Below are 22,044 nucleotides of genomic sequence, written 5' to 3'. Positions count from 1 at the left end.
TGGCTGACATTAAAATTTCTTCAGTTGATGTATTTTCTGCCATTACTGGCCTCAGTACTAACAAGGCATATGGGCCTGATGGAGTCCCTCCTGTTGTTCTCAAAAACTGTGCTTCTGTGCTCACACCCTGCCTAGGCAAACTATTTCGCCTTTGTCTGTCAACTTGTACCTTTCCTTCTTGCTGGAAGTTTGCTCTCATTCAGCCAGTCCCAAAGAAGGGTGACCACTCCCAACCCTCCAACTATCGTCCAATTGCTTTAACGTCCTGTATTTTCGAGTCAATTCTTAAAAAAAAAATTTTAAGGCATCTTTCCTATCACAACCTTCTTTCCGATCGTCAGTATGGGTTCCGTCAGGGACGCTTCACTGGCGATCTTCTCACCTACCTTTCAGACTCCTGGTCATCCTCCTTTCGGGACTTTGGCGAAAGCTTTGCCATTGCACTTGACATCTCAAAGGCTTTTGATCGAGTCTGGCATAAATCTTTAATTTCCAAACTGCCCTCCCACGGTTTCTATCCTTCTATCTGTGCCTTCATCGTTAGCTTCCTTTCTGGTCGTTCTATAGCCGCTGTCGTAGACGGCCATCGTTCTTCTCCTAGATCTATCAACAGTGGTGTTCCTCAGGGCTCTGTCCTATCACCAACTCTCTTCCTTTTATTCATCAATGATCTTCTAAGCTGTACATCTAACCCTATCCACTCATACGCTGATGACTCCACCCTTCATCTTTCCATTCGGTTCCCGCAACGCCCATCTCAACAATTACTTCAAGAAACAAGGGATGAGGCTATGGCACACCTAATGTCTGACTTGGCTCATATCTCTGACTGGGGTAAAAATAATATGGTTGTCTTTAATGCATCTAAGACTCAGTTCTTACACCTATCAACCCGACAAAATCTTCCACAGGTATACCCACTAATGTTTAATAATATTCAGATTAATCCTGCATCATCCTTGAACATGCTTGGGGTTTCATTTACTCGGGACTTATCTTGGAAAGATCATATTACATCTCTTGTAAAATCTGCTTCCAAGAGATTGGGTGTGCTAAGCCGACTCCGCTCTTTCTTTACCCCTGCACAATTGTTGACTCTATACAGGGGTTTTATCCACCCCTGTGTGGAGTACAACTCTCATGTGTGGGGAGGCTCCCCACATACAGCTCTTCTCAATAGGGTGGAGTCAAAGGCTTTTCGTCTCATTAACTCTCCTCCTCTTACTGACTCCCTTCAACCTCTGTCTCTTTGCCGCACTGTTGCATCTTTATCTCTTTTCTATCGCTACTTTAATGGTCACTGCTCCTCTGAACTGTCTGCTTGCATTCCTCCACCTCTACGACGGGCGCGTAGCACCCGTCTGGCAGCAAACTCTCATCCCTTTTCTGTCCAACTCTCTAATGCAAGAGTTAACCGTTACTCCCAGTCTTTCATTTATGCAACAGGTCAGCTCTGGAACTGTCTCCCTCTGTCTGTATTTCCTCCTGCCTATGATCTCCAGTCTTTCAAACGTAGTGTGTCCAGGCATCTCAAAATGATCGGATCTTGAATTTGGCTCTCTATTGTATTTTGTTTTTCTCTTGGAGGGAACTGTTACTGCGGGCTCATGGCCTTTGGTTCCTTCTTCCTCGCATAAAAAAAAAAAAAAAACTCCGCAGGAAACGGATGCATACAATTAAATATCCTTGTTATGTGTGGTGAATTCGTTTACAGTTAACAAACCAAACTTTAAATAAATAAATACAGCAAGACCACCGGATTCAAGGGGTAAACTGTCCAGGTAATTTCATCGATAACCATTACGATGTATTTGTATTAACCGGATGTCAGCTGATTTTGCAACACTCAAAGCGATTTTGTGATGTGCATGTTGCTGGCCAGGGCAATTCTACTATTCTCCTGCAGCTAAAACCAGACGATTTTATTCAGGAGCCAGAGAGGTAATATCGCTTGTATGTTCCTGATGCACTTTGTGTCCCTTGTAAAACGGTATAAACAACACAGAAGAAAATATTAAGGTGTAATCCGGAAAATAACTCTCTAAGGAAGGAGTGCCACGGAGTCTCCTTCACCTGGACCTGTTTTCTCGTCAGATAAGATGTTCCCAGATATTTTTCCCTAATCGGTTTATTTTGCTTGTTACTTCCCACTATCCTCTTCTTTATCATTAAAATAATTGACATACCACCATACTCAGCATAAACAACATACAAATTGATATTATCTAGCAGTATCCAAAAATAAATCGCTAAGGAAGCGGTGCTTGGGAGCCTCCTTAAGTGACGAGACCACGGGTCATTGAAAAAGGAAACTCGTATTTTAGGTGGACCGTGTGTGTTCTTACCTAATTGTATCTTTACAGGAATGAGTCAAGCTCGTACTGTCCCGTGTCTTAAACCATATTTATCGTACATATCCTTAAATTTGTGAATTGTTTTGGCACACACTATTTCATTCGGTAGTGCATTCCATTGATCAGTTGCTCTGTTTGGGAAACTGAATTTCCTTACGTCTTTATCAAGTCTCTACTTATGCAGTTTTTTCCAATGTCCTCTTGCTGATGCTTCTCCATATGTTAAGTAATCATTTATGTCTATTTTCTCCTTCCCTGATATGCACTTATATAGCATTATCATGTCACCTCTTTTCCTTCTCTCCTGTAGTGTTGGTAGATTCAGTTTATTTAGTCTTTCTTCGTAGCTTAGGTCCCTTAAGCTTGGTATCCATCTTGTAGCGGCCCTTTGAACTTTTTCAATCATGTCTATATGCTTTTTGAGATGAGGACTCCAGACTACTGATGCATAGTCCAGGGTTGGTCTAATGAATGATGTTATTATCCTTCTTAGCATGTCTTCATTTATGTATGTGAATGCTATTCTCATATTTGCAAGCAGTGTATACATGTTCTGTACCTTCTCGCTAATGTGGTCAGCCGGAGATAGTCTGTTATTGATGATCACACTTAGGTCTTTCTCTCTTTCTGATGTGTATAGGGTTTTATTTCCTAACTTATAATCCCAATCAGGTCTTTTTCCACTTTTACCAAACTTGATTACATGACACTTGTCCACATTGAATTCCATTTGCCATGTACTACTCCATTCATGAAGTTTATTTAATTCTTCTTGTAGCTCTTTACAAGAGCCTGTGTTAGTAATTCTCCTTTGTATTTTTGCATCATCTGCAAACATATTCAGATAGCTCTCATTTCCAGTGTTACTGTTTATATCATTTATATACACTAAAAACATGATTGGTGCCAGCACTGAACCCTGTGGTACTCCACTAGTCACTTCTTTCCATGATGAGTAGTTTCCTCTTAGTACTGTCCTCATTTCTCTTTTTATGAGAAAGTTTTGTATCCAACAAAACAGTTTGCCTCGAATTCCTCCTTGATGGTACAGTTTCCATAAAAGTCTTTGGTGTGGTACTGTTTCAAATGCTTTCTTAAAATCTAAATAGATACTGTCCACCCATCCTTCCCTTTCCTGTATTGTGTTTGTTACTCTGTCATAGTAGCTCAACAGATTAGTAACACATGATTTTCCTTTTCTGAAACCAAACTGTCTTTCTGTTATCATACTGTGTTCTTCTAGATGATTTACCCATGCTTTTCTTATAAGCATTTCTAATACCTTGCTTACAACACTGGTCAGTGATACTGGTTGGTAGTTGAGAGGATTTTGTCTATTTCCTTTCTTGAATAAGGGGACAATATTTGCTTTTTTCCAGATATCAGGTAGTTTACCTTGACTCAAGGATTTCTTGAAAATTAAAAATAATGGTTTACTCGATCGAAAGCCTTTGAAATGTTCAGTGCAATGGCAAAGCTTTCGCCAAAGTCCCGAAAGGAGGATGCATAATTGTAGGAGACAATATTAGGCCTATACATATTGTACCATAGCTGTATATTGTTCAAAAATTTATGAAAGCCTTTAAATTAATCATAATATCAAAATAACTGCTAAAGTGAAATGGGAATTTAATTTATTTTTAATTATGTTAATGGTTTGTGATTAGCAAAATACTTCACTTATTTTCTAAAATGTGCCATGTCTCTGAGAAAATATTAAAAATAGGAGGAATCAAGACACCAGAATGAAACTTTGACAAAATAATACTTTAGTACATACAGGTGCATGGTAAAAGTATGAGAGTGCTGCTTAACTGTCATCTTAGCAAAACACCAACTTATAATAGAGGTATTGCAACTTTTAACACCATTTTGAATATTTAGTTTTAATAGTTTAGTGGTAGGTGGTGGTAGTGGTAGGTGGTGGTGACCATCATCCACTCACTTGATGTAGTGCTGCCTACTTCTTCCTTAGCCTTTATCATTCTTTTTCTGTGCCTGCCCTCCTCTCTTCCTAATTCTCCCATCTTTCCTGTCACTTCTTATTGCTTTTCTTTCCTTTATAGATGGCTCTGCATTGAGTGACGGGCCAAATGGTTTCCTGTGAGCCGGGAAACCATTTACAACGCTGGGTGGTAACCATATAACCAAACCATACATGCTCCCTACTTGTCAGCAAGTGGGTTGGTGGAGGGTTAGTGCCCCTCCCCGTAAAAAATATAACTCAAAGTCAAATGGCCACCCCATACGGGATTATGGCGTCTGGCAATAGATAGATAGATAGATAGATAGTTTACTTAACTCCTTTGCACATTCTCGTAATACCCAACATGAAATTTCATCAGGACCACTTGCTTTTCCTCTGTCTAATCTACTTAACTCCTCCTGTATTACTTTTTCTGCTATTTGTATATCTGGTAGTATGTGTGGACATGCGTGTTCCACATAGTCCCTCTCAAAATTTTTTTCTTCTGTGAAAACTAATTGGAAATTCTTATTTAGTGCTTCACAAATATGTTTCCCTTGTGTATAAGTGATTCCCTTGTCCGTAATGGATTGTATTATATCTTTTACTTTGGTTTTGCTTCTGATATAGCTGTAAAACAGCTTTGGTTGATCACTACTTTTATTTATTATATCTTCCTCAAACTGTTTTTGGGCTTCCCTCCTTATTCTTGTATAGTCGTTTCTTGCCTGTTTGTAATTATTATTCGCCCTTTCACTATTGTGTCTTCTGTATCTATTCCACAACAAATCTCTTCTTTCTTTTGATTTTTTACATTCTGTATTGAACCATTTCTGTATTTTCTTATCTGCTTCTTTGTGCTGTAGGATGTACTTCTGGACTCCTATTTCATAAAATTCACAATGTTTTATATACAGCATTTAAATCTTGTCCTCTAAGCGCATTTTTCCAATCATCTTCTAAGAAATACTTCTTTAGGTCTTGATAATTTCCCTTTTTATAGTTTAGGCTCTTTTTGTAACTGTCATTGCTGTTTACTATGTCATACGCTATCCTGAAGTTATAATTTAGTACTGCATGATCGCTTTTGCCAAGTGGAGGGTGATATATTAAACTGTCAATATCATTTTCTTGCCTAGTAAATATTAGCTCTAGCACTGAAGGTACATCGTCCTCTTTTTCTGGTGGTTTCCCTCACATGTTGCGTTAGGAAAAACTCTTGTACGAGATCCTGGAGCTTTTGGTCCCAACAGCTTTCTTGGCTAATTATATGTAGAGTATTCCAATTTATATTTGTATTGAAATCCCCAGTTAGTATAATTCTTTCCGATTTCTCTTCCATTTTATGTAGTAATGATCTTATACTCTGAATTGTACTCTCTGCCAGGTCCTCATATTCGTCTCTTTCCCATGTGTTTGATCTGGGTGGCATGTACAAATTGGCTACAGTTACTGTACCTTCAGATGTGTTGATCTCTACTGCAGTCAGTTCTACTTGTGATGGTATATCTAGTTTTATTTCCTTGACTTTTAGATTTTTCTTAGTTAATATTATAATTCGTTTTTTTAAATTTCTGTCTCTTCTCCATATATTGTATTCCTCTAAGTTTAGTATGTCATTGGATATCCTTGGTGTTAATTTTGTTTCAGTTAGGCATATTATTTGTGGTTCATTTTCTCTGACATAATCATTCATCTCTAGTAATATAGATACCATTCCATCCACATTTGAGTACATCAACTTTATCATCTTGTTTATATACTTGTCCTGACATGGTTCTACTACCTTCCTCCTTTTTCTTCCATCCTGTTTGTGTACCACTTTCGTACCTGCAATCCTATTACTTTGTAATAAAATTTCTTCTTGTCCTCTTCTGATCTTCCCTCATTTTTTGTTTTTGCTTCCTCCCTTTTCTCTTTCAGTAATTCCAGTTCCTCTTGTGTTAGGCATCTTTTTATCCATACATTTTTGAACTCCTCTTTTTCCATAAGATTCTTTGCATTTTTTAGTATCTCTTCCACAGTGTTTACACTCTGGAAAGTCACCTTTAGAGGTCTTGTCTTGCTTTTCTCGTATTTCCCTAACCTTTTGTGTTCCTCTATGTCTTTACTACAGATTTCCTCTGATACTTCTTTCAGTAAGCTCATTACATTTGCCATCTCCTTTTTGTCTCTTGTGATCTTGTTTTTTACTTCTTCCTCTTCTATACCAGTGATTACTATAGATTTGTTTATCTCTACTGAATCTCTGACTAACTTTGGATTGTTTTGGATTATTCTTTTCACTTCCTTTTTAATGCTTTTTTCCTCCACCATTGTTTCTAAGTCTTTCTTTACTTTCACCATTTCAGCATACGTGGTTTCTACATCATTTTTGTAGCTTTGCACAGCTTCATTCACCAGTGTTATCTCATTATCACTGCTCTGGTCCATAAGACTGCTTGCTTGCCTAATTGTCTCTGCGTCATTTTTGAACTCTTCCATAACACTCTCGTGATTGACTACTGTACTTGCCATTTCACTCACTTTCTTCCTAACCGTACTCAGTTCCACTGTTAGTTCACTGATGGTTGTGTCTTTGTTATTGGCCTCCCTTCCTAGTTTTTCTATTTCTTCCTTTTGCAAGTGCATTTGCTTCTTTATTTCATCAATTTCATTTTTGAAAGCCATTTCTAGTTTGTGTACACGTTCAACCAGTCTATTGTGAGTCTCCACTTCAACCAGTTCTTGGTAGAAATCATCATTTTGCTTTTTACTTTTATCACTTTTCTTTTCCAAATTTGTTTTACTAAAGTATGTATCCATTTTGCAATACTAAAAGAACAGAGTATGTACTTACAGAGTATGTACACTTTCCCCGTGTTGCTGTAGTCTAAACAAACCCAGCTGACTCAGCACATTTTTTCCTCGTGGTTCTTTTTCCTGTTTGAACAAGTCTTGTTTAAACTTATTATTTTTTTTTCCTTTTAATAATGAAAAATCATTTAGTCTAACCTGGTACAGAGCTTGACTCATAGAAAGATACTAATTTAGGTAATGCCACTTGCCGTGTTGGTTTGGTACAGAGCGCTGATGTCGGACATCTGCCTCGGATGACTCCCTCTATGTGTGTGTGTGTGTGTGTGTTCTTACCTAATTGTTCTTACCTAATTGTATCTTTACAGGAATGAGTCAAGCTCGTACTGTCCCGTATCTTAAACCATATTTATCGTACATATCCTTAAATTTGTGAATTGTTTTGGCACACACTATTTCATTCAGTAGTGCATTCCACTGATCAGTTGCTCTATTTGGGAAACTAAATTTCCTTACGTCTTTATCACCTCTCTTTTTATGCAGTTTTTTGCAGTGTCCTCTTGTTGATGCGTCCCCATAGGTTATGTAATCATGTATATCTATTTTCTCCTTCCCTGATATGCATTTATATATCATAATCATGTCCCCTCTTTTCTTTCTCTCCTGTAGTGTAGGTAGATTCAGTTTTTCTAGTTTTTCTTCGTAGCTTAGATCCCTTAAGCTTGGTACTCATATTGTAGCAGCCCTTTGATATTTTTCAATCTTACCCATTTGTTTTTTGAGATGAAGATTCCATACTACTGATGCATACTCCAGGGTTGGTCTGATGAATGATGTTATTATCTTTCTTAGCATGTCTTCATTTATGTATGTGAATGCTATTCTCTTATTTGCAAGCAGTACATACATGTTCCGTACCTTCTTACTGATGTGGTCAGCCGGAGATAGTCTTATTAAGAATCACACCTAGGTCCTTCTCTCTTTCTGATGTGTGTAGGGTTTTATTTACTAACTTATAATCCCAATCAGGTCTTTTTCCACTTTTACAAAACTTGATTACATGACACTTGTCCACATTCAATTCCATTTGTCATGTACTGCTCTATTCATGAAGTTTATTTAATTCTTCTTGTAGCTCTTTACAAGTCTGCATTAGTAACTGACCTTTGTATTTCTGCATCATCGGCAAACATATTTAGATAGCTTTCATTCCCATATACACTAAAAACATGATTGGTGCCAGCACTGAGCCCTGTGGAACTCCGCTAGTCACTTCTTTCCATGATGAGTAAATTCCCCTTATAGTAGGACTCGCGCACGTTTGCGGCTGTGGTGTGACCCGCACCTGTGTACAATGGTGCCACGTTTCCCCAACTTGCGATGTGAAACGGAAGCTATTTATGTACAAGGCATCACAAATTCGATAAATTCAGATGAATAAAACTTACACTTGTGTATTTTGATGGATGAATCAACAGTAATCTTATTATGCATAAAATATTTATACAGTAACACAGAAACATGGCATACATATTGTACAGTGTTGCTAAAAGAAATTGTAGTCACTTTTAATGTTTTTTAGCGTAGTTTTAGGGTGGGTAATAATATCACAGTTATGGATATAAGATAATGAGCCTGAAAAAAGAAGAAATATGCCAATATCCAAAGTAAAAGAAATAATTCATGTAATTCTTGTGAGTGGCAACACTTACCCAGTCTGGCTTAAGGTAAAGTACGTACCTCCGTAGACCCAACCATAGCTCGTACAGGTGTTGCTAGGGAAAAATGCTCACATTTACCGGCTTTTACCATAATTTTAAGGACGAGGAATAATCAAATTTATAATCGTAAGCTAATATGTAGGACAAAATAGTAGGCATATGCCAATACCGAAGTAAAAAAAAAAAAAAAAACATTATTCACTCGCGAGCGGCAACACCCACACCCAGTCGGTGAGAGAGAGAGAGAGAGAGAGAGAGAGAGGCAGGAGAGGGGCATGCATTGAATGCATTGTCGGCATCACTAAATATAACAAAACCAAATTAACAAATGAAAGCACAATTATAAATAACTTATAAAAGAATCAAAAGTACTCAGGGTGGCTCACATTTCCCGCCAGGCGAGAGAGAGAGAGAGAGAGATAACGGTATAGAAAACGTGGCAACACTGTACACAGTTCCGGGCCACACCACAGCCGCAAACGTGGGCGAGTCCTACTATAGTACTGTTCTCACTTTTTTTTTTTTGTTAGAAAATCTTGCGTCCAACAATACAGTTTGCCTCGAATTCCTCCTTGATGGTACAGTTTCCATAAAAGCCTTTGGTGCGGTACTCTGTCAAATGCTTTCGTAAAATCTAAATAGATGCTGTCCACCCACCCTTCTATTTTCTGTAATGTTTCTGTTACTCTATCATAGTAGCTGAACAGATTAGTAACATAAGATTTTCCTTTTCTGAAATCAAACTGTCTTTCTGCTATCATATTGTGTTCTAGATGATTTACCCAGGCTTTTCTGATAAGCTTTTCTAATACCTTGCTAACAACACAGGTTGGTGATACTGGTCAGTAGTTGAGTGGATTTTGTCTATTTCCTTTTTTGAATAATGGAACAATGTTTGCTTTCTTCCAAATATCAGGTAGTTTACCTTGTCCTAAACATTCCTTGAAAATAAAAAAAAAATGGTTTACTTAACTCCTTTGCACATTCATGTAGTGCTGAGCATGAAATTTCTTCAGGACCATTTGCTTTTTCTTTTGTCTAATTTACTTAGCTCCTCCTGTATTTCTTTTTCTGTTATTTGTATATCTGGTAGTATGTGTGGTCATGCCTGTACCATATCATCCCCCTCAAAATTATTTTCTTCTGTAAAAACTGTTTGGAAATTCTTGTTTAGTGCTTCACAAATATCTTTCTCTGGTGTATACAGTAGGTGATCCCCTCATCCATAATGGACTGTATTCTACATTTTACTGTACTTTGGTTTTGCTTCTGATGTAGCAGTAAAATAGCTTCGGTTGATCACTACTTTTATTTATATCCTCAAACTGTTTTTGGGCTTCCCTCCTTATTCCTGTATAATCGTTTCTTGCCTGTTTGTAGTTGTTATATGCCCTCTCATTATTGTGTCTTCTGTATCTATTCCACAACAAATCTCTTTTTACTTTTGATTTTTTACATTCTGTATTGGAACAATTTCTTTAGTTTCTTTTCTGCTTTTTTGTGCTGTGAAATGTACTTCTGGACTCCTATTTCATAAAGTTCACAGAATTTTTTATATATAGCATCCTTGTCCTTCTCCCTACGGGTGACTTTACGCTCCCTCTTCTGTCTTTCCTTCATTCTTTCCTGTTCCTTCTGCCTGTGGGTGGCTCTACACTGAGTGACAAGCCAAATGGTTTTCTGTACACCAGGAAATTACTACGCTGGGTGGTAACCATATAACCAAATATTGGCGCCTGGTGGTTTAGTGGGTAATTATTGCTCTCCACTCGGATTGGGCCGGTGAAGGTTTATATCCAAGGGATGGTTGGGGTTTATTGCTCACGTAATGCCACTCAGGGATGAGAGAGGCTGGTCACTCTCATCTTAAATGTCTGGACCAAATGCCTAGCCCCGGGGTCCTACGCTGTTCATGGGGCAACGTAGGATTGGATGATGGATGGATGGATGGATTTAAATCTTGTCCTCTAAGCTCCTTTTCCCAGTCAGTTTCTAGGAAGTACTTCTTTAGGTCATGATAGTTTCCCTTTTTATAATTTAGGCTCTTTTTGTAACTTTCATTGCTGTTAACTATGTCATATGCAATCCTGAAGTTGCAATTTAGTACTGCGTGCTTGCTTTTGTCAAATAGAGGGTAATATATTAAATTGTCAATATCGTTGTCTTGCCAAGTAAATATGAGATCTAGCACTGAGGGTGCATGGAGTCCTCTTTTTCTGGTGCTTTCCCTTACATGTTGCGTTAGGAAAAACTCCTGCACGAGATCCAGGAGCTTTTGGTCCCAACAGCCTTCTCAGCTTATTATATATAGAATATTTCAATTTATATTTGTATTAAAGTCTCCAGTTAGCATAATTCTTTTCGATTTCTCTTCCATTTTATGTAGTAATGATCTTAAACTCTGAATTGTACTCTCTGCCAGATCCTCATATTCGCCTCTTTCCCATGTGTTTGATCTGGGTGGCATATATAAATTGGCTACAATTACTTTCTCTTCTGATGCATAGATCTCTATTGCAGCCAATTCTACCTGTGAGGGTATATCTAGTTCTGTTTCCTTGACTTTTAGATTTTTCTTAGTTAATATTATAATTCCTCCTCCCTTTTTTAAGTTCCTATCTCTTCTCCATATATTATATTCCTCTAAGTTTGGGATGTCATTTGATATCCTTGGTGTTAATTTTGTTTCAGTTAGGCATATTATATGTGGTTCATTTTCTCTGGTATAATTATTCATCTCTAATAATTCAGTGTGTGTGTGTGTGTGTGTGTGTGTGTGTGTGTGTGTGTTATTTCTATATCCCCAGCCTACTAAGTGTGTGTGTGTGTGTGTGTGTGTGTGTGTGTTATTTCTATATCCCCAGCCTACTAAGTGTGTGTGTGTGTGTGTGTGTGTGTGTGTGTGTTATTTCTATATCCCCAGCCTATTAGGTGTGTGTGTGTGTGTGTGTGTGTGTGTGTGTGTTCTTACCTAATTGTTCTTACCTAATTGTATCTTTACAGGAATGAGTCAAGCTCGTACTGTCCCGTGTCTTAAACCATATTTATCATACATATCCTTAAATTTGTGAATTGTTTTGGCACACACTATTTCATTCGGTAGTGCATTCCATTGATCAGTTGCTCTGTTTGGGAAACTGAATTTCCTTACGTCTTTATCACTTCTCTTCTTATGCAGTTTTTTGCAGTGTCCTCTTGCTAATGCTTCTCCATATGTTAAGTAATCATTTATGTCTATTTTCTCCTTCCCTGATATGCACTTATATAGCATTATCATGTCACCTCTTTTCCTTCGCTCCTGTAGTGTTGGTAGATTCAGTTTATTTAGTCTTTCTTCGTAGCTTAGGTCCCTTAAGCTTGGTATCCATCTTGTAGCGGCCCATTGAACTTTTTCAATCTTATCTATGTGCTTTTTGAGATGAGGACTCCAGACTACTGATGCATAGTCCAGGGTTGGTCTAATGAATGATGTTATTATCCTTCTTAGCATGTCTTCATTTATGTATGTGAATGCTGTTCTCATATTTGCAAGCAGTGTATACATGTTCCGTACCTTCTCGTTGATGTGGTCTGCCGGAGATAGTCTGTTATTGATGATCACACCTAGGTCCTTCTCTCTTTCTGATGTGTACAGGGTTTTATTTCCTAACTTATCATCCCAATCAGGTCTTTTTCCAATTTTACCAAACTTGATTACATGACACTTGTCCACATTGAATTCCATTTGCCATGTACTACTCCATTCATAAAGTTTATTTAATTCTTCTTGTAGCTCTTTACAAGAGTCTGTTAGTAATTCTCCTTTGTATTTTTGCATCATCTGCAAACATATTCAGATAACTCTCATTTCCAGTGTTACTGTTTATATCATTTATATACACTAAAAACAAGATTGGTGTCAGCACTGAACCCTGTGGTACTCCACTAGTCACTTCTTTCCATGATGAGTAGTTTCCTCTTAGTACTGTCCTCATTTCTCTTTTTATGAGAAAGTTTTGCATCCAACAAAACAGTTTGCCTCGAATTCCTCCTTGATGGTACAGTTTCCATAAAAGTCTTTGGTGTGGTACTGTGTCAATAGCTTTCTTGAAATCTAAATAGATACTGTCCACCCATCCTTCCCTTTCCTGTATTGTGTTTGTTACTCTGTCATAGTAGCTCAACAGATTAGTAACACATGATTTTTCTTTTCTGAAACCTAACTGTATTTCTGTTATGTTCTTCTAGATGATTTACCCAAGCTTTTCTTATAAGCTTTTCTAATACCTTGCTTACAACACTGGTCAGTGATACTGGTCGGTAGTTGAGTGGATTTTGTCTATTTCCTTTCTTGAATAAGGGGACAATATTTGCTTTTTTCCAAATATCAGGTAGTTTACCTTGACTCAAGGATTTCTTGAAAATTAAAAATAATGGTTTACTTAACTCCTCTGCACATTCTCGTAGTACCCAACATGAAATTTCATCAGGACCACTTGCTTTTCCTCTGTCTAATCTACTTAACTCCTCCTGTATTACTTTTTCTGCTATTTGTATATCTGGTAGTATGTGTGGACATGCGTGTTCCACATAGTCCCACTCAGAATTTTTTTCTTCTGTGAAAACTAATTGGAAATTCTTATTTAGTGCTTCACAAATATGTTTCCCTTGTGTATAAGTGATTCCCTCGTCCGTAATGGATTGTATTATATCTTTTACTTTGGTTTTGCTTCTGATATAGCTGTAAAACAGCTTTGGTTGATCACTACTTTTATTTATTATATCCTCCTCGAACTGTTTTTGGGCTTCCCTCCTTATTCTTGTATAGTCGTTTCTTGCCTGTTTGTAATTATTATACGCCCTTTCTCTATTGTGTCTTCTGTATCTATTCCACAACAAATCTCTTCTTTTGATTTTTTACATTCTGTATTGAACCATTTCTGTATTTTCTTATCTTCTTCTTTGTGCTGTGGGATGTACTTTTGGACTCCTATTTCATAAAATTCACAGAATTTTTTATATACAGAATTTAAATCTTGTCCTCTGAGTTCATTTTCCCAATCAACTTCTAAGAAATACTTCTTTATGTCTTGATAATTTCCCTTTTTATAGTTTAGGCTCTTTTTGTGTCATTGCTGTTTAATATGTCATATGCTATCCTGAAGTTATAATTTAGTACTGCATGATCGCTTTTGCCGAGTGGAGGGTGATATATTAAACTGTCAATATCATTTTCTTGCCTAGTAAATATTAGATCTAGCACTGAAGGTACATCAAGTCCTCTTTTTCTGGTGGTTTCCCTCACATGTTGCGTTAGGAAGAACTCTTGTACGAGATCCAGGAGCTTTTGGTCCCAACAGCTTTCTTGGCTAATTATATCTAGAGTATTCCAATTTATATTTGTATTAAAATCCCCAGTTAGTATAATTCTTTCTGATTTCTCTTCCATTTTATATAGTAATGATCTGAAACTCTGAATTGTACTCTCTTTTGCTGTTGTGTGTGTGTGTCATTTCTGTATCCCCAGCCTACTAGATGTGTGTGTGTGTGTGTGTGTGTGTGTCATTTCTATATCCCCAGCCTACTAGGTTGTGTGTATGTGTGTGTGTGTGTGTGTGTGTGTGTTATCTCTTTATCTCCAACCTTCTAGGTGTGTGTCAGATCAGACAGTTGTCCTAGGTATTGTCTTTACAACGACTCCTTATGATCCTTATCAGTGTTTGGTTTTTGTCGTTTAGCTCCTGTATCTTTTTTGCTGTTGTGTTCCGATTTTGTATGAAGTTTGTTTCCTTTTATCTATGTTTTTAGCACAAAAGGAAAATAATTTACTTGCTCCAGTTTTCTATGAAACGTTGATGGTTGTTGCACTTTTGACCTTTATATTCCCTCACTGTTATACCCTGTGCAGTGTAGTAAGAAGTGTTCCAAATCCTCTGCCTCTGCTCCACAAATCTGATATGCTGTATTTTCATTTGAATGTATTTTTCTGTTATTCATCGGCAGACAGTGTGTTCTTATTTATATAAGACGACTGATGATGGATGGTTGTCATATATATACCGATTTTTCTTCAATCTGTTTCTTCCATTTTTCGTAATCTTTAAGCTTGTCTTACTACTTACTTCCTTTTCCGATAATTTTGTCCGAGATGTTTGTCTTCTGTTTCAGTATTCCTTTTTCTAATCCTTCTTATTAATACCTCCTATTGTGTCCATATATTTATTTGTTACCCTAGCCCAGCCCATATATTTTGTCTGTATTTTTTGAACCGTTTGTAGGAGAATTTTTACCACATAATACGCTTTTGATGTACTGAAGTCTTCTTTCTATTAGTCTTTGTTTGACTAGAGAGCCTTTACTATGTCGTCGGAGTGTACAATTTGCTGCGTATTTTGGGGCTCCTAATATTTGTCTGTACACACTGTTGTCAGTTCTTTATAGCTTTTTCTATTTCTGTGTCTGCATAGTTTATAACGTTTGATCCATCTAGTACAGATGGAAGTGCTGTATTTTTCGATTATGCTTTGCCAGCTAATATTTTGTTGCAGCTCCTTGCAGTGACTGCATGTTGGGTTTGCAAGTTTCTGTGTCTTTTCTTTTTCTTTCTGTCATTAAAGTAATTTCTTTTGTTACTGACCACTAAACCTAAATACTTTATAGAGTCTGTTACAGGTTTTCCTTCAGTCTCTTGTGGGTATTTTGTCATGTTGAACATAAGTGTTTTTTTTTTTTTTTTTTTCTAGGCGACATTCCCTACTGTTTGCAAGTACTGTTTTCGATTATGTTGTGCTTCCTCAGTCGAGTTTGCTAAGAGACAATCGTCAGCAAAATATAGTTTTCCTATTTTCAAGATTTCAATTATGAATCCTGCATTTTCTTCCTCCAATATATATCTATTATTACATCATCGTCATCATCATCCGGACCTCCTTTCCACCCTAAGGCAGGGTGAGGATTAGCAATGTCCAGCCAACCTAAATTTGCCCAGTCCAATGGGCCACGCTTCTATTCACTCACCATTCAAGCCCCCGGAATCCTGGCTCTATCGGATCTGCCAAAAACATTCACCACGTTCTGTAGCTTCACAAAAACGTATCCGATTGAGTCAGTCCGGACGCTGCTATGTTAAGAAGGGATGCCAAATCCCTGATCATGCATTTCTCCTTACAACATTCATCCAGCCAGCTCGATCTCTTGTCAGTTCCTTAGCCTCACCGACTTCCAAACCTCTCTTCCTCACACACTTATCCATCATATCTCTCCACCTTCTTCTTGGCCTACCTTGCCTCCTCCTTCCTTTAAATTCACTCAGATATACCTTTTTCACCACTCTATTGTTATCCATTTTCTCCACATGACCATACTATCTCAGTACACTTTCATCGATTCTGGTGTCCACCGACTTTCTCACTCCACATCTTTCACGAATCACATCATTTCGTTTCCTATCCACCCTCTGCACTCCACATACATTCCTCAGCTGTCCCGTCTCCACTGCTCATACTCTTGACTTTTATGCCACACGATAGTCTCACATCCATATATTAAAGTTGACACTAACACGCCTTCATGTAAGCCTCTTGAAGCTTGAACACTCAAGCCTTTGTTTCTTATCAAGTCCTTCATTGCGCCACCTACTTTTTTTCCTTGTGTCACTCTACTTTCCACTTCATTTGCACATTTTCCTCTCTTTTCTGTCACTGTACCCAGATATTTGAACTCTCTCACCAATTCCAGTCTCTCTCCATTCACTGCAACATCTCACTTTGAGTCGCTTTCTCTCTCAGTAACAATCGCATTACCCTTTTCTACATTTACTTTCAAGGCACGACGCTCCCAGACATCAGCAAAACTCTGCACTAGCCTACCAAGTTCGTGTCCGGTATTTGCAATCGGTACTGCATCATTAGCATACAGCAAATTTGAGATATTCTATCCATCACCATTCATTACCAATGCCATCCCCGTCTCCATTACTTGTATTTTTATTTCTCTCATCACCCCATCCATATATAGTCAAGTCGCCTAAGCCGTGGGTAATTGGTTCTGGAAGAATCCTGCTCCGTAGAAAACAATGCCATAGAAGTAACTAAACTTATGGGAAAAATGTTTTTTGGTTATGAACGTTCTCCCAAATTCCCCCTTCTCACCCCACTTTTCCCCATTTACCCCCACTTTACACAGGCACATAATCAAGCACGTAACAAGAGGCACAAAAAACGGGAGGGCGATCAGCTTATGTCAACTTGTGCATAATACAGTCTTTTGTAAAACCGCTATGAAGTGGTTAGTGACGAAGCACATCTCTGAGCTAAGACGGAGTATAATGCCTCCCATCATCATCATCACGTATATAAGAATGATTATTAATGTGTTAAATTTGAGTTTTGTTGACACGAGCATACAAATTTTATCAAATAAACTTCTCCAATCAGTGCTTGACCAGGCAGCATGCGCCATCTTAATGTTTTGTTCGGTCTCGAAATTCCTGTGCGAGGGGTTTTGCTGGAAGGCTGCTAGGCGTACCGCCCTTCGCCTGTCGGCTTATAACCGCGAAGCTCATTAGGTCCCTACCCGGGTGTTCTCTTCTTTATTAGAGTTTGAAAATGCCCAGTTCCGTCCTATATTGAGGACATAGGGTGTGAATGGGATACAGCACGTTTGTGAATGTTGGGTGTGTATGTGTGTAAGTGTGTGACTGACGTGTATGTATGTATGTATTTATGTAACTGTGAGGTATCACTGTATGTGTTTGTCAGCGAAGAGTGTATATATATATATATATATATATATATATATATATATATATATATATATATATATATATATATACACACACACACACACACACACACACACACACACACACACACACACACACACTGCATCAGTAGAGAGGCGGCCTGCAGTCCTAATGGACCCAGGATCGAGTCCCGGCTGGGTCAGGGAACAGTTTAAGGATTTGAATTTCCTAAAAGCAGACTTTCCTGATCTACCAAATGACCCGCCGACATGTCACAAAAATACCTCCGCTAATACCAACACACCAGTCCTGTATGAGACAGCCCTAGCATGTAATCAATATGGATGGTGGATGTTAGCGCCGAAGTGGTGACATGTGGAGGTGTAGGAGGACTACTGGGCCTTGGGATAGGTCACTGCCCCCAAGAAATAGGCCCTGAAGCCCTTGCCCAGATTCGGACACGTAAATATATATATATATATATATATATATATATATATATATATATATATATATATATATCACATTGGAGCCCAGTGTCCAGAGTATTGGACAGAACTGGGAATTTTCAAATCCTAATAAAGTAGGGAACCCCCGGGTAAGGACCCATGAGCTTGGCGACTATGAGCCGATAGGCGGAGGGCGGTACGCTTAGTACCCTCCCAGTGCAATGCCTCGCCCAGCAGCTCTGGGATCCAATGGGTTAAATATATAATGTGTGTGTGTGTGTGTGTGTGTGTGTGTGTGTGTGTGTGTGTGTGTGCATCAGTGTTACGGAGGTTCGAGTTAACCACAGCGTATATACTCTAATTTGGAGTTGACCTTGAGACATTCTCTCTCTCTCTCTCTCTCTCTCTCTCTCTCTGGATATTGCCACGTACCTTTTTCTCTGTATTGGTATCTATTGTTTTTATCCCACCAGTGCTGGTTCAGACAGCCTTGGCATGTGTTCAGTATGGACGGTAAGTATTAGTGCCGTAGTGGTGACCTGAGTGGCACGGAGGAGGACTGTTAGGCATTAGGGAACAGACTGTCAAATTGTACTAGTGGACACTGGGACATTTGTTATAATATTAGCATAGTGGTATTATTAGATATTAGAACATTTGGTACTATATTAGTAGGGTAGTATTATTAGAAATTATAGTAGTAGTGTGGTATTATTAGTTATTAGAACATTTAGTATACATTAAGGGAAGTAATAAACAATAGGGAGGTGAGCATGAAAGTTAAATAATCTATATATCGTTGCATGACGGTGCTGTTCTGCTCACTGTAACGGATGGAAGTGAAGCTTGGACTTCGATGGAAGGACACAAGTCTAGAGTTAAAGGAGCATGTAGAGTTACGTGGAGAGATGGACAGACACATGGGAAAGTTTGTGAGCATTGTGTTGTTGATGTGGATGTGCTGGAAAGTGTTAGGTTAAGTCCCGTGAGGTGATCTGGCCATGTGGAGAGAGTGGAGAATGAGACTGACTAGACAAGCCTATGTGAGTAAGGTACAGGAGCAAGGGGGAGAGGGAGACCAAGGATAAGGTGGACGGATCGTAGATGAGAACCTTATGTGGGATCAGGTGGAGAGGACAGACTGATGGCGGAGAACATGGAGGCGATTTGTGTATGTCCATCCAGTCCAAGAGTAAGAAGTCTGCCTATAATAGGTAGATAGATAGGCTAGATAGATAGACAGAGATAAGGTATAGACTCTTATGCTATCTCCTGAATCGACTACTGTGGATTACTTCAGTAACGTAAAAGTAGAATAAAAAAGTGTTCAATATTCAGAATAAATTGGCAAGACAGAAGGGTTACGCAGCGACATAGGTACTCATATAATCCTCAGCCCAACACAGTAATCGGCTTCTGATAAGGTGATATCTAATACCACCCACTCGTCATTCCCTCCACACCTTCCACCTCCGTTCTTCCCTCTCTGTGCTGTGCAGTGTTGCCACTGCCAAATTTCTAAACGTACCAAAATTGTACCAGTTTTCATAAAAATGTACCACATCAGCAAGTTTTGGGGTAATTTTGGATTTTTGGGTAATCATATCAGTCAGTGCATTCACCAGCCGTTTAATAGTATTTTAAACCCTGGAACGCATTCGAGGACACTACTGTGACCCACGCAAACTTTGGCCACATGGCCCTTGCTTCCTATGTGGACCAAGTGGGTGGAGTTCTCAGTGGCTTCCTAAAATGATGCGCTGTGTCAGGTGATGGTAGTTGGTGTGCGCTCCAAGGCTAGGTTTTTCATATAACACAGGTGTGGGCTATGAAAGTGTCCGCGAATGTGTAACAGTACTAGATATTTAGTGCATGGACTTTTCTTTGATGTTTTTCTGCCAGGAGACTGGGAGTCAGCCAGCTGCCCCCCACACCCCCCTACTGCCCACTGGTCACCGGACATCAGAATCCATTCATTATACTCGTGCTTATAGTCTTTACTTAATTTGTTAAAAATTGTCTTCAGTTACCCCTGGAGGATTACACTATTTTTTTATTTTTTTTATTTTTTTCTGTCCGACCGTTGCGTTAAGAGTACATTTTAAGTCCATACCTTGTAAGTTTAATAAAAACAACTCCAGGTATTTTTTTTTAATTGGTACATAATAGTGACCACGAATGTGGTAGAGTACAAAAAAAAAAAAAAAAAAATCGAATATGTTCCAGGATTAAGATAAATTACTGTTCATTTTTCACCAAATTAAGATTAAACATGCTCTTATCAATAAAATGTTATAAATGTGACCTTCAAAATTCCTTTAAATTAAGGCAAATATTATTTCACATATAGCAAAAAAATTATGTACTTATAATGATACGATGTTGATAAGTGGCGGGAATAAAATACACACACACACACACACACACACACACACACACACACACACATTACAGCAATAGTACTCTTAAACTAACCAAAACCTCGCTACCTAACCTATCCTCATCCACGCTGCCACACGTGGCAGCACTGGGAGTACCCGTCACAAAGTTAACATTGTCAGGAATGGAATAAATATTCAAAATAAAACAAATACATACACTACTAACATAAAATCGTCTTTTCGCCCTTCAGTGTAGAAAACTACAATGGAAAAGTAAAGAACCGTAACAGAAAAACGACTAGTAGGTCTAGTAAGAAAACTAAATAATGCCCCTGTTATTAATATTTTCCAAACAAGTACATAATTACCTGATGATTTAAGCCACTTCAGCAATGACATAAAGACACTGATAGGTAACTTCCGTGAAGATCTAGAAGGAAGTTGAGCCACAATCACAGTAGCCACAGCAGCCAACAAGAACCAGGGAGACTTGAGGGAACAGTACCTGTAAACCTATTGCCTACATCCAATACTGTATATTCAAACCTCAGTGCTCGATATTGACAAGACATATTAAACCTTTATATTACCAGAATATCATTTAGGAAATTTCATATGTGTGAACAGATGCTATTGTAGATAATTTCCAAGTCTTAAGAAGAGTTAACAGTTTGAACAGGCAGTTCATATCCTAAGAGTTTCTAATTCTTCACGTATAAGGGTCGAGGTTGTAATGATCAGATTTTTATTGTAAGGCATCTAATGCAACAAGCTAATGAGATGAAAATGCCACTTAGTAGGTGTTTTGTGGATTTTGAAAAGGCGTTTGATAGTGTTTCACGTGGAGCTATGTTGAAAATTATAAGATTCTATGGTATACCAGAAAAGTTTGTAAATATTATTAGAGGCCTGCATGAAGGTACTTTTTGTAAGGTAATGGTGGGTGGTTCTTTGAGTGATCCATTTGAAGTTAGGTCAGGAGTGATTCAAGGAGTTCTTTCGCCATTGCTGTTTGTTTTGGTTATGGATTATGTTATGAGAAAGGTTGTAAGGAGAACAGGTGCAGGAATTAACAGGAATGAAAATAAGAAGCTAATGGATTTGGACAATGGTGATGATATTGTACTGATTTGCGGAAGTATTTACGAGATGCAGAGGGTGCTTGATTGTCTGGTGGAAGAAGGAGAAAAAGTGGGATTGGTAATAAATTGTGCAAAGACAGAAATTATTAATATGAACGTGGAGAACCAAATCAATTGTGTAATTGGGAATATGTGGTGAAAAATGTAGAAAACTTTAAATATCTGGGAACGATTGTATCATCTAATGGATCATTAAACAGTGAAATTGAGGAGAGGATTAGACAGGCTTGGCGAGCCGTTGGAATGTTGAAATCTGTTTGGAATAATAATATGCTTTCGGTACACACTAAAGTGAAAATTTACAAGTCCATGCTCAGACCAATTTTAATTTAAGGGCATAAGTCATGGTACAGTACAACTGTAACAGATCAGAAAGTATTAGGATTTGAGAATAAAGTACTGAGAAGGATTCCTGTGGTAAAGTGGCAAGACAGAGTTGCAAATGAAAGAGTAAGGGATATTACGAGAGTGGAACCAGTTAATGAATATGTGAGACTGTCTCGCTGGAAGTGG

This window comes from Coenobita brevimanus, chromosome 37 (assembly GCF_032717465.1).
Source record: "Coenobita brevimanus isolate Jiangsu-jjx chromosome 37, ASM3271746v2, whole genome shotgun sequence".
NCBI classification, from domain to species: Eukaryota; Metazoa; Arthropoda; class Malacostraca; order Decapoda; family Coenobitidae; genus Coenobita; species Coenobita brevimanus.
This window is presented reverse-complemented; position numbering follows the sequence as displayed.